We start from the raw sequence: 13,156 nt of genomic DNA on the forward strand, positions 1-13,156 counted from the left end.
TGATTGGACCAGCCCGGGCCTAAAGACGCAGCCGACCTGACTGCCCTCTTTCGCCGTGGCTGGCCTCTGCCCCCGTGGGCAGTTAGCCTGAGCACCCCTAGGGGACATCATCTGTGGGTGGGCCCTGAGTCCAGGAAGCAGTGAGCCGAAATCTGGGAAAGCGGCGGCGGAGACACAAGGGTGTGTTTGAGAGGGGTGTGAACAGTACACCTCAGAAGAGCTTAAGTCCCTGCAGAGGCAAGTTGGGTACGAGACAAGCGGCCCCCTAAGAATTGGCATGGCAAAGCAGACCACTGAGCAGAAAGGGCCTGTGTCGGGGAACACAAAAGTGCTCATGCAGGGGTCTAGGGCTCAGAAGCACCCGCAGCAACTGACGGCGGCGCAGATACTCCCTTCCCTCCTTCCACTCGGAAGCTGATGATCCACCCACAAGGAGATCGGACCTAATGGCAATGCTGCGGGAACTTAAAGATATTAAAAACAGTGCTGCCGATCTTACCGGAGCTATAGCGGGCGTTAATAAAAATGTCCTTGCGGTGGAGCGAAGGATGGATCATGTAGAAACTGCAGTAAGCGTGCAGGGGCACGAACAGGACAAGCTGGCACAGCGGGTGTTCTCCTTGGAACAGCAGATGGAGCAGGTACTTACCAAGCAGGAAGACGCCGAAAATTCATCCCAGTGGAATAATGTACGCATTCAGGGGATCCCCAAGTCAATACCGGACTTGGACATGCAGGAAAATTTGGTGGCGTTGTTCCAATACATGCTGGATCCATCAGCTGAGCGAGAAATAGTCCTGGACCGAACCCACCGCCTCTACTCCTTACCAGTTTAGCAAGAACTTGATCCCTGATGTGCTGACTAGAGTCCACCTCTATCAGGTGAAGGAGGAAATCATGCAGGCTGCACGGAAGCAAGAGCTGGTACGGTTCGGAGACAATTCGCTCACACTGTACCAAAACCTGGCTTAGGCAACACTGCTGAAGCGGAGGTCACTTTGCATTGTTACTGTTAGGCAGAAACCTGTGCAGTTCCCTTAGGGACCACTGCAAAAGGCTTAAGACTACAGGTGTTGGCAGTAAACCCAATTGGTAGCAGTCTGTACCACCCAGATTTACCTGGTAGCTGTGGCTGAGCAGCCAGACTTCTCTCAAGAAGAATTAGACAGTACATAGAGTATACAAGATAGGTACCAAAATACAGTAGCACAAGCAAACACTGACCAGAGCTTGGGTATAAAAGTATATAATTATTTATTTAAAAACACACTTTGTAAAATACACTAACACTAATATGGCAAGCAAGTTCTAACACAGTTACTATTAATATATATACATCCCTGATTACTTATTGAACAAGTCTTAGTTAAAACACCACTTATTTTCAGACAGAGGTGAGCGCGTAACCTAAAATGGCACTCCAATAAGTTAATTAAAAAGGGAGGGGAAAAAGGCAGAATTAGGAACATACACAATACCAACACTTTAGGAGAACCAGAGCAAGTCAGAAAAGGCAGAATCTACTGAGGAGCAAGAAAGTCATAGGCCAGGCCCTCTCTTGAAGAGAGCAAGGCGGAATGTGTCCAAGATCACACAGTTGAATAGTACGTTTAAAGAGTCGTTGCAAAGAGTTCAAAAAGGGTTGGTTTAAGTCGGGAAAAGTTAGTTAGCAGGTCCCAAGTCACCCCAGGATAGAAAGTCAAGGATTTACGAGACACCCGTGCAACCTTGTTGCAAGGGAGACCAGGCGGGACTCAGTACCTGAAATGGTGAGAAAGCTCCAGCGGTGGCAGTTGTTCCTGGCAGCGGGTACTTCGTCCAGGGGAAGAGGAGATCTCGACGTGGAGGAAAGCTGGAGGTCGTTGCACTGCCAGGGAAGAAACCAGCCGCAGAGTTTCCCGGTTAAAAGGTACTACCCTTTTATTCGCGGTAGTGGTCAAGCGTGGCTATCCGGCCACCGGGGTGCTGGGCACGGGCAATTCGACCACGAGACGATCCAGGAAGGTGAAAAAGAGAGCAAACTGTTTATCCCCACAAGCTCAGAGGAAGAAGACTCTCCGGGATGAAGATCTTCTCTGTCGTTGGGAAGTGGTGAGACGGTTCAGCAGGGCTCCACCGATGGTGTCGTCGTTGCAGGTCGGCTCAGCTTCTCCCTCTTCGGATTCTTTGGTCCTGTGGCGACTTCTGAAGTTCCAGTCCCCAAAGCCCTGCTTTTATGCAGAAAATCCCCATTCATCAGTCCTAGCTGTCACTCAAACATGCTAAGTGGTGAGCCGGGCGGCTCACCACTGGGCCAATCACACAAGAGTGCGACTTGCCGAGGCAACTCAGTCCAGGGTGCCTAAAACCCCTTCCCACACATTCTGTAGACCCAGACAGAGTGGCACCACTTTTGGAGGCTTCTGTGGAGAAGCCCGCCAAAAAGTGGAACAAAGGGCTTGACTTGGGTTGGAGTTACAGAGGCGAACACGAACGCCATTTTAGAACCGAGTCCTGGCAAAAAGACCCAACCGGGGAATAAATATTAAATAAATAACCTGGCGGTATCTTTAACATTGCACCAAAAAGTGGTGCGTTTAAAATGAATGGGAAAATCCCATAGGAAATATTCCAGTGGAATATTTCGCTTGGTAACCACTGCCACCAGCCAGAAACTCGACGAGGGGGGACTGCACAGTGCCCCCTCGAGAAACAGACCCAGGGGCAATCTAGTTACCCCTACCAGTACTTCCACAATATGATGGTTGGTACTGGTTCTGTTCACAATTTAAGACTAGTTAAGTCAATGGTGACTTTACATGCACTGGGAGACAGTAGTCAGTCCCAGGGTATGGAGTCTATGTTTGGGGGTCACTATGACACCCCTGTGTTACTGCACTGAGGGTGCTGTGTAACACACTTACCAAAAATGCATGAAACCCTATGGAGTAAAAGACCCCATAGCCCATTAAACACATTACAAAGTCAAAGGATATCTCAAATCATGTCTAAGAGTGGGAGAAAAAGAGTCTCACTCTTAGCAGGAGAAAAAAATAAACCCCAAAAATCCAGCAAAGCTGCTGGGGGACTCACTAGGTTTGGGAAATTAGCCTTAACAGAGAATTCTCCCTAACAGTTACGGGCTGGCCAATGTCTAAGGATGTACGATATTGGCAGACTTTTTCCTGTGGCCTGCGCTTTTGGTGGACAGGTCAAATATACACTATCTCCAAGTTGAAGGCGGCCGCGGATCTGACCGAGGGGGATGGAGAGCCAAGTCTTAAGGCCAATGAGGTGGATCCAGAGGAGTCCTCATTTGCAATGCTACGTCCTAAGAGGGAGAAGTAAAAGATGGGCTGGCTGCACCCGAAAGAAGGAGTAAGGAGGCCGGAACGCAGCCCCCACTTGACTAATACCGAAAAAGGGTCAGACAGGGCAGTCTTGAGTCGCACATCGTAGTTAGGCCTTATGACGCTGATTCATCTATTGGTCATGACAGCGCCAGTGCTATGCAGAGTGAAGGTTAACATTTGAGGGGGATTTCTACATCAGGAAATGATCTTCAGTGAAAGGGGGCGTGGGTAGGGTGTTGGAAAATAACCCTTTATTGCCAGAGCGGTGAGGTATAACCCGGTGAATGGAAACAATGTTCACTATGTTCAATTAAAAAGGTTTGAGTGGAGTTGGGGGTTATGGTGTCAGTGTACAGTTCACAATATGGTGGGGGTACATATGAGTCCTGGACGTTCTTACGATGGGGGGGGGGGGTTCTGTCCGTTTCTTTGGGACATGAAGGATCGTTAATGATGATGGTGGCTGAGATGCATTTGGTTTCCCTGAAAGTTCAGGGGCTAAACTCGCCGATCAAGAGACGATCAGTGCTGAGGTGCTTAACAGAGTTGCGAGCCTCAGTGGTGTGGCTGCAAAAGACACATTTGCTCCCCATAGCTGTTTCCGTATGAGACTCAGAGTTCCCCAAACAGTACTTTGCATCCAGTGGTGCCAAGATGATTAGGGTTGCAATTTTGTTCGCCAAAAATAGACTTTTACAAGCAATTTCACTTTAGAGCTCCAGAGGGCCGCTGCATGGTCTTGGGAGGTATTGGGGGGGGGAGCAATTACTGGGCTAGCTGGTAACCTTGATAGCGGTTTATGCGCTGAATGAGAAGCAGGACCAGTTTTTGATGGATCTGTTGGGCAAGTTAATGGGGTGGTGTGTGGGCAGGGGTGGGATTTCAATTGTTATGGATGCCTCCATGGATAAAACACTTCTGCCCACCCCTACGGATGGTAGGAACAGGCAAGTACTGGCCCGCTTTCTTGGGGAGATGCACCTCATTGAAACATGGCGATTTATTTTTCCCTAGTTCAGGACATACACGCACTACTTGGCTGCGCATAGAGGATTCTCGCTAATAGACATGATCTTGGTGTCAGATGCCTTCATACCGCAGGTGACTGATCTGGAGATTGGGGTGAGATAACTGTCTGGCCACGCTCCGGGTGGATCCATTCACACTCCTCTCGAGGGCCCGTAGACCCTGGAGACTGAATGACCTGCTGCTTAGGTACATCGCCATCAGATCGCGCATGGAACAGTTATGAGGAACTATTTCTGGGAAAACGACAATGGCAAGGTGGACTGGTGCAGGGTTTGGAATGCTGGCAAGGCAGTCCTAAGAGGGGAATTTATTGCTCATGCAGCGGCCTTTCTGAGGGGAAAAATAGCTTTCAAGGGTGGGGCTGGAACGGGAGGTGCAGGAAGCAGAAGATCTGCATAAGGCCCGGGGCTCCAAGAAAGCTTGGCGGGCTTTGATGAAACCCAGAGCTAGGTTGGAGGCACACCTGGCAGACAGGTCGGCTCAGTTCGTAATTCAAACCAAACAAACGTATTATCTGTGGTGGGACAAAGTCAACCGCTTTTTGCAGCAAAATTAAGGAAGCAAAGAGCCAAAAACGATATCACCCAATTGAAAAACCAAACAGGGAATTTGATAAGGGGAGAGGCGGAGAAAATGGAAATCATGCGGACATCTTATACCCAGGCTTTACAAAGTGAATCTCTAAATGGCAAAGTTCAGCAGGCCTTCCTAGGGAAAATGGAACTACCCTGAATAACAGCGGAAGATAGTTTGCTTTTGGAAGCCCATTTACAGAGGAAGAGGAGGAGGAGGAGGTGCAGGAGGAGGAGGAGGTGGGCAGGGCTATTGCGACCCTCCCTAGCAATAAGGCTCTTGGGCCAGATGGGTTCGGGAGTGCTTACTATAAGACCTTCCAGAGCATACTCACTGCCTCCCTGACAAAATTGTTCAATCGGATAATGGGCAGGGGTATGTACAACCACTCTAATACTAAAACCTGGAAAAGACCTGACTGAATGTAGTAGCTATCGTCCTATCTTCTTGCTGTACAGAGATGCCAAGCTCTAGGCAAATGTACTGTCTCAGCGATTAATGGGGGTGCTACCAAAGATTATACATCCTGATCAGGCAGGATTTACTATGGGGAGGCATGCCTAGGACAATATCCATTGGGCAGTGAATGTGATGATGTGGGGACGCAGAACAGGCAGGAAATGTCCATGATAGTCCTTGATTAAACCAGAGAGTTTGATGGCTTGTATTGGAATATCCTGAAGTGAAAGCTAGAGAGGTTTGGATGTGGGCCCACTTTCACACACATGGTTCTGGCCAACTTCCAGATACCCTCCATGAGATTGCAGGTCAATGGGCAGCTCTCGACCCCAATTCCAATAAAGAAATGTACCCAGACCACTGATATTTGCCGAGGCCATGGAACCATTGGCAAAGGTGGTAAGGGCAGATACAGAAATTCAGGGAATCATAGTTAAAGGGCTCACACATAAGATTGCATTATACGCAGATGATGTATTACTGTTCCTCCGAGACACTGCTGGTTCCCTTCCGAGGGTATTGAGGCTCCTGGAAGATTTTGCCAATGTATCAGGTTTTTCGCATGAACTATTTCAAATGAAAAGTGTTTAATGTCACTGAGGACCCAACACAGGTGGATACTTGGAGCAGAAGATTCCCCCTGGCCAGGGAACGGGAGACCATAGACTATTTGGGGGTAAAGTTAACTCTGGCCTATGGAGGCCTGTATGCGGCCAATAATCTGGGCATCTGTGGTGAGACCTGCTAGATGACCTTAAGAGGTGGGATATGCAGGTGCTTTCTTGGTTTGCACGCATAACGGCCATTAAGATGACCAAACGCCTGCATTTCTTATATACTGTGAGCTCTCTCCTGATCCGGATTCCAATCCAAATGATAAAAACTTTGCAGAGGGAAATCCTGCATTTCATACGGGGGGGGGGGCGCCAAAGTGCCCAGGAGGGTCCTTTTCTGTCCCCTGAGGTTTCAGGGCTTGAGGTTTCACGAGTTCCTGCCAACGCATTTAGCCCCTATGTTGCAATGATTCTCAGCAGAGTGTCAAATGGGTTGGTGCACATTGGAACAGGGTGCTACGGACATTCCGCTAGGACTTCTAGGATTCTCGGGGCAATCGGCAAGTGGAGCAGGGGGCTCAATACTTGAAACTACAAAGGGTTCCCTCAGCTATTGGGATGAAGCACGGCGGGACAAGAAACTAAAATTCGGATTGGGGCCATTCTCACCAATGGGGTATAACATGGACGTCGCGCCAGGCAGATCACCTAACTTCTGGGCTAACTGGGTGGGGCAAGCATTATTAGCTCAACGGGACTTTACCAGGCAAGGGCTCCGATGCAGTTTGGGGACTGTTAAGCGACATTTCTGGTAACGGAGCAGTAACAATTCCATTATGTCCAGACCAGACATTGGATCTCTAATAGATCGGTCAGGGAAGCGGCTACTAGGGAGCCCATAGGCTTAGAAATAGCGATGAGGGAGGGGCTGCCGAAAACTGGAGTGGCAAGACTTTCGCCTGCTGGTTGGGACTACACCTGGGGACATCCTACCGTACGTGTCTAAGTGGGAGCAAGAAAGCAGAGTCACTATAACGGAGGAGGAATGGGGCCAGATTTGTCAACGATCGCTTAAGAGTTCCAAATGCATGGCCATCAAAGAATCTGCATATAAGATATGCTTTCGATGGTGTATGACCCTACACCGATTACACTCTATTAACCCTGACATTTCTCCCCTGTGCTGGCATAACTGTGGGCAGGTAGGTAATTTCAGTCATGTGGTGGGCTTGCCCAAAGGCACATGTTTACTGGAAAGAAATACTGAGCCATATTAAGGGCACATTGGGGATCCAGCTACCTCATTGCCCGACGGTGGTGATACTGGGGGCGGTGGCAGAGGGTTTATACGCGGCAAGTGGGGCTCACGCCACTCATATAACTCGTATGCGGACAGCGGCAAGGATTACTCTAGCCCATGGTTGGAAAACAGAGCGGGCCCAATTAGTTATGTGGTGGGTAAGAATGTGGGGCTTCATGGCGATGGAGAAGGTGTATGCATTGGCTAGCGGCACTTATCAGAAATTCCTTGCAGTATGGCTCCCATTTCACAAACATGTATCGGCCAGAGAACAGAACTATTTAAAGCCTGCTTGGTTAAGAAATGTTTCGGTCCTTTGAAAAGAGATGTAATGGCACTGACAGGAGTGAAAACCCTCTATAGAAATGTGATGATACAAGGGAGATACTCTGCACCACCACTGGTTTATCTGGTTGGGCATTTTTTGGGAGGGGTGGGCGGAGAGGGTTGTTGACATCATGGAAATGTGTGTGAACTAAGACTACTACCACTCTATATTACATGATAACTGATTGTATGTCATAATGCTGTCTAGTGAACACTGAAAATAAATAAAGCTTATAACAAAAAAGTGTTCAAAATAAAGTTCCTGAGATTCTTCCTGCTCCTGGCTTGCTTTTCCGCTTCTCCTTCCCCAAGTTCACAACAGTTGCACAAAAAGACCTCGGGGTTCCCTTCCCCAAGTTCAACAGAGTTCCAAAATCTCAGGAATCCCTTCTTGAAGAAGGTAGCTCCTATAGCTTAAAATTCACAGTACATTCAGATTACTCAACTTTCAATATCGATTAAAAATCCACTTTATAACCATTCAGGCTTTTCAACAATTTTCTTAGCTTGCATTTCTCTTTAGTCACTTTAACACGTGTTAGGCAAAACAGCTTCAGACTCTTGACTTTCCTTGGTTCACTACAAGTAGGGGTTACTCGGTCTAGGTGCAGTTGTCGGATCACACAGTCCACCCATCACAGGTCACGCAACCGATAACCTGTGGCACTTGGTAATGTTCATTGATTCTCATTGGATATCCTTGTCAGCACAGGCTTCCTCTCTGCACCTGTTTCATTAGTCCATATGTACTTCTGGTTCTCCTTGGCAGTCTCTTGACTCTGCTAACACGTGACTTTCACACAACTCACTTCATGGTGTTTATTCCTTGTCACCACCTTGCTTTCACACTATCCAGTAGTGCTTATCGTTTGCCTTTCGCTTGCTTCACAAGCTCTCATTACTAGCTTTTACTTGGCTTGCACTTTCACGTTGTCCATAAATGCTTTTTACTGGTTTTCACTCCGTTGGTAAATGTACATCACTTTCTTTTGACTTGTGCAGTATTTTAATATATTTTGCATATCTTTTCCTTGTTTCGGTATTCAATAACTCATTATTAAGTACTTTGCAGCTTGTTCAGTATTCAATATTTTCCATTCGTTCTCCAGACCCATTCTTTGCAATTTTTCACTCGATCAGCATCTTCCTTTGCCCACACCAAGCGCCTGGACTGCCCCAGCATGAGTGTTTTCACTACTTCACTAGGTGCTTTCGAGTTACTCCATGGCTTTTGCTCTCTCTCCTCTCTCTCTCGTTGGGAGCTCTGATGAGCAGCGCTCGCCTCTTCCGAACCTTCTTGCTGCTGTCTGTGGTGTATTGGAGACTTCTCTGTCCCCCAGCTCCCGCGGAGAACACGCGGCTCATGGATCTGGAGTGCTCTCGACTTTCTCATGGACTGTTCTGCCTTCAGTGTCTTCCTCGCTCTCCTGCCACTGTCGGCGTCATTTTCACTGGTCGCTCTCCAGCCTGCTCCACTTCGACCTTGCTCCCCAGTTGGTTCTGTCTCCCCAGGTGGGTCTCTCCTTTTTATATGCACCTGTAGCCTCTCAATTGGCTGCAGGTGCAAGTCCTTAGCCTGACCATAATTACTCTGACCCTTATAGTGGTGTTCCACAGTCCCCTTCCTCGTCCCAGTACCAAAGTGGTGTACACCGATGGAAGTGTGCATTACCCCTAGTTGCCTCTTCCTTGTCCCATTCTGAAAGGAATATGAATGTGGGACAGTTGGTGTCTGTGACCGGGAGACTGTCACCATGGACGCTTCCCTGGAAGGCTGAGGAGACGCACTGGACGTCTGCACGCCGGAGGCCTGTGGTTGCCGGAGGAGAAGGATCTCCATTTGAACATCCTGGAGCTATGGGCAGTGTTCTGGGCCCTCAAATCGTTCCTTGAGTCTCTAAAGGGCAAGGTGGGGATGATCGTCCCGGACAACACCACCACAATGTTCTACATCAGAAAACGGGGGAGCACTCGATCCCTAGTGCTCTCCAAGGAAGCGCAGGACTTGTGGCGCTGGGCCGTCGAAACAAGAGATGTTCCTCTTCACCTAGCGGGAGTCAAGAACTCCATTGCAGACTCCCTCAGCAGGGAGTTGCGCTCCTGCCACAAGTGGGCACTTTGGCAGTAACAAGTGGACTGCATCTTCAAATGGGGCGGGCCCCAAATCGATCTGTTTGCGATGTCGGAGAACTCCAAATGCCAAAAATTTGTCAGCAGATTCCACCAACTAAGGATCATGGGAGACGTGCTCTCCTGCCCATGGGAAGGCCTGTTCCTGTACGTGTTTCCTCCATTGCCTCTCCTGCTGCGAGTCAGACGGTGCCAATGCAGGATGATACTCATCGCCCCAGCGTGACTGAGGCAGATTTGGTTCCCAGACCTTCTCAGTCTGTCAGTGTCCTGTCCGGTCAAGCTGCCACTAGTTCCAGAGAAGAAGGTGCTATCCTGCATCACGACCCAGGTGGCTGAACCTGAGAGCTTGGCTCCTGCAATCCTAGAGTTTGGTGGATACGAGTTGCCTACAGACTCTAGTGAGATCCTTGCCAAGGCCAGAGCGTCGTCGACTTGGAAGTCCTACGGTCAAAAGTGGAAGCTCTTCACTATGTGGTGCCGGTTGTAGAAGATTACTCCGCTGAGGGTCACTGACCCGTAAATTCTTCCACACTTGCTATCCTTGGCCAAGGAGGGCCTGGCACACGCTTCTATCGAGGTGCATCTGGTGGCTATCTCCTGCTACACCAGGGTTCCAGGAAGATCTTCACTGTGGTCTCACTGACTCGTCAAGGAGTTGCTCAAAGGACCTTTCCGATCTTTCCTGCCTGTGAAGGCTCCTGCTCCAGCGTGGGAACTGCACGTGGTTCTGACAAGGTTCATGGGGGGCCCCCTTAGAGCCAATGCATCAGGCACCTCTCAAGTTCCTTTCGTGGATAACAGTTTTCCTTGTGGCCATAACCTCTGCCAGGAGGGTGGGTGAGATCCAGTACCTATCCTGCAAGCAACCATACCTGACTTTCCACAAATCAAAGGTGGTGCATCTTTGGAAGACTTTGCAACTGTTAGTGAACTTTGGCACTGTGAACCATGAGAAGGCCTTGTCCAAGGCTTCCATTTCAGGGTGGCTCTCCGGCTGCATAATGCATTGTCAAAGTTTGACGAACCGATCACTGCCCGGCAGTCCGAGAGCCCACTCCACCAGAGCGATCGCTGTGGCGACAGCGTTCCTGGCTGGTGTGTCCCTGCTGGACATCTGCAGAGCGGCTACGTGGGGGTTCATGCACACCTTCACGGGGTTCTACTGCGTTGACAGGGATTCCTGGCAGGAGTCCAGAGTTGGCCGAGCAGTGCTAGGCAACCTGTTCGCTTGAGAGGAGTCTGTTCCGTAGGTAAGAGTTAATTGCTTTTCTTGAGCCTTGCCACCTCCCGTGGATGTGTAATGTTGTGCTGCTATGTATTTGTTATTCATGAGCATGTGACTCCATGCCAGACCAGGAACAAGTTACTTACCTGTACCTATTGTTCTCCAGCATGAGTCTGGAATGGATTCACATGCAAACCCTCCCTCCGACCCCTGTGCGGCTCTACTTGTCCATACTGCCACTTTACTTGTCCATACTGCCACTTTACCTACTTTCCAAATCTGAAGATGGCTGCCAGAGGACGGGATTAGGGAGAGGGCTGTTATTGGATGGGGGCAGTATGACCCAGAGGACAGTGAGTGGTTTAAAGGAGAAATACAGTTATTAAGGGAAAGTGAAACTGTTTTTTCTTTTACTGAGGATTCCCACCCTGGCGACAGGGAATATTGGTGAGCATGTGAATCCATGCCAGACCCATGCTGGAAAACGATAGTTACAGTTAAGTAACTTGTTCCTTCTTGAAAACCAAACCCCTATTTCTACCAACTAGTGCTGGGCAAACATGTGGTTAAGTGCCTATGTTGCAAACTGATCTCAAATCCTGGCTTCCCAAATGAAGGTGTGATCCTGGGCAAAGCCTTTTTTTCACTGTTATTTTCCAAAAAGAAGTCCCCACAAGCCATTCAGTTGACATGTCTACACTATACAAAATGTCTCACAGTCAAGCCTTAAATGTATTAATACCAATGCAACTTGACATAATTTGTACTGCAAAGTTTTATATTTGTCACTTGGCATACTTACAGTAACTTCTTGTGATTATAACTTTCCATCGTGTAACAATGACTATGATGCCATTTTATTTGATATCCCTCCCAGGGATATCAATACAAACGCAGGTTAGAGAGTTTATGTATTTTGTTGCTCAGAGACACACACATCATAAAACTGCTCCTACTTTCATTCTTTCCCCTTTTCTTGGAGCTGGAGTGTTCTCAGTGGCAGAAGGGGTTTGGGGGGGTCACTAGGATCTAGTGTCCAACAGGCAGTGTCAGGATAGGTTCTTAAGTAGCAAAAGTCAGAGTTCCTTAGGAAGACTGGGCAAACAGGTGAGTACTTTACTTTCTGAGTTAGAAGAGGGTCACAGAAGACCCCCTAGCAGGATTCTAGCAGTGGCACTGGGTGCACTGGATGAGAGGCCTCCCCATCACAGAGAACAACCCACAGCTACACAGAAATCCTAAGAGACTTAAGGTAAGTACATACCCAAGCCAAACACAGTACCTCCAGCATTGAAGAAGAATTTGCAGCAGGAGAACTTCAGGATCTGCAGCCAAATACCTGGTCAGTGAATTCCATGTCGTGGTGACTGATGACAAGACCTCAGAAGGAACTTTGCAGCAGGGTTCGTCACAGCTGAATGCGGTTCTGCGGATTTGCCGCCTTTTCAAGGACCACAGAAGAAGACATAAAATTGCAGTTGAATTCTCGTTGTTACAAAGGTCCAGCACTCTGCTGAGGGGAGTTTCTGGACTCAGATTTGTGTCTCTGGAGATCCACCAGGATGCCCACGAAGTTTCAGCGAGATTCGGAATTCGGAAGACTGTGCACCGCACAATGGCTCGAGGTCCCAGGGTATTGGGGTATTGCAGCAACGCATGGTCGCAGCAACACGTTGGATGGCTCAAAATGTAAGTCTTCTTGAGTCTAGTGGGTCTCACCAGGCTCTGGGTCGGGGTCGTCGTTTACGGAGTCCAAAGGTCGATTAGAAGGAAGGGCTACAGCAGGCTCCTGTTACACAGCAAGCTCTCAAGTCGCTGGAAATCATTTCTGCCGCTTTTCCTTCATCCTCCTCTTCACTTTTGGTTCCAGTGGTCGACATTTCTTCAGCTTCCAGGTTCGCAGTATTTAACAGGAACTACAGCACAACCTCTGCATTCTCTCCCTGAATTTTACAAGAAGGGGCGGTATGGTTGTCCAATCAGGACAGCCAGCCCCCCACTGGGATTTGTCCCCATTCAGGCAAGGAGGAAGACAAAGGGCTGTGGAGTTTTGGACTCCTCCCTCGCTTCCTGCCCTCACAGACAGACTGGAGCCTGGGCGGGGAGTCAAGGGGACTCCCACTGAAGATAAAAATCACACAAAGGAATTTCCCACCCTGAATGTCAAGGGAAGGAACAAGAAAGGACAAGACACACTAAAATGGCAAAAAAAGAAGACTGGGCC

General features: G+C 48.8%; 1 protein-coding gene across 3 annotated transcripts in view; it reads left to right on the forward strand.

Moving 5' to 3' along the window:
- Nucleotides 1–13,156, forward strand: part of SWT1 (SWT1 RNA endoribonuclease homolog) — a 2,657,341-nt gene that overhangs the window by 2,576,963 nt on the left and 67,222 nt on the right. The gene's annotated exons all lie outside the window — the stretch shown is intronic.

The sequence above is a fragment of the Ambystoma mexicanum genome, chromosome 1q (assembly GCF_040938575.1).
Source record: "Ambystoma mexicanum isolate Mex_15411 chromosome 1q, UKY_AmexF1_1, whole genome shotgun sequence".
Classification (NCBI taxonomy): domain Eukaryota; kingdom Metazoa; phylum Chordata; class Amphibia; order Caudata; family Ambystomatidae; genus Ambystoma; species Ambystoma mexicanum.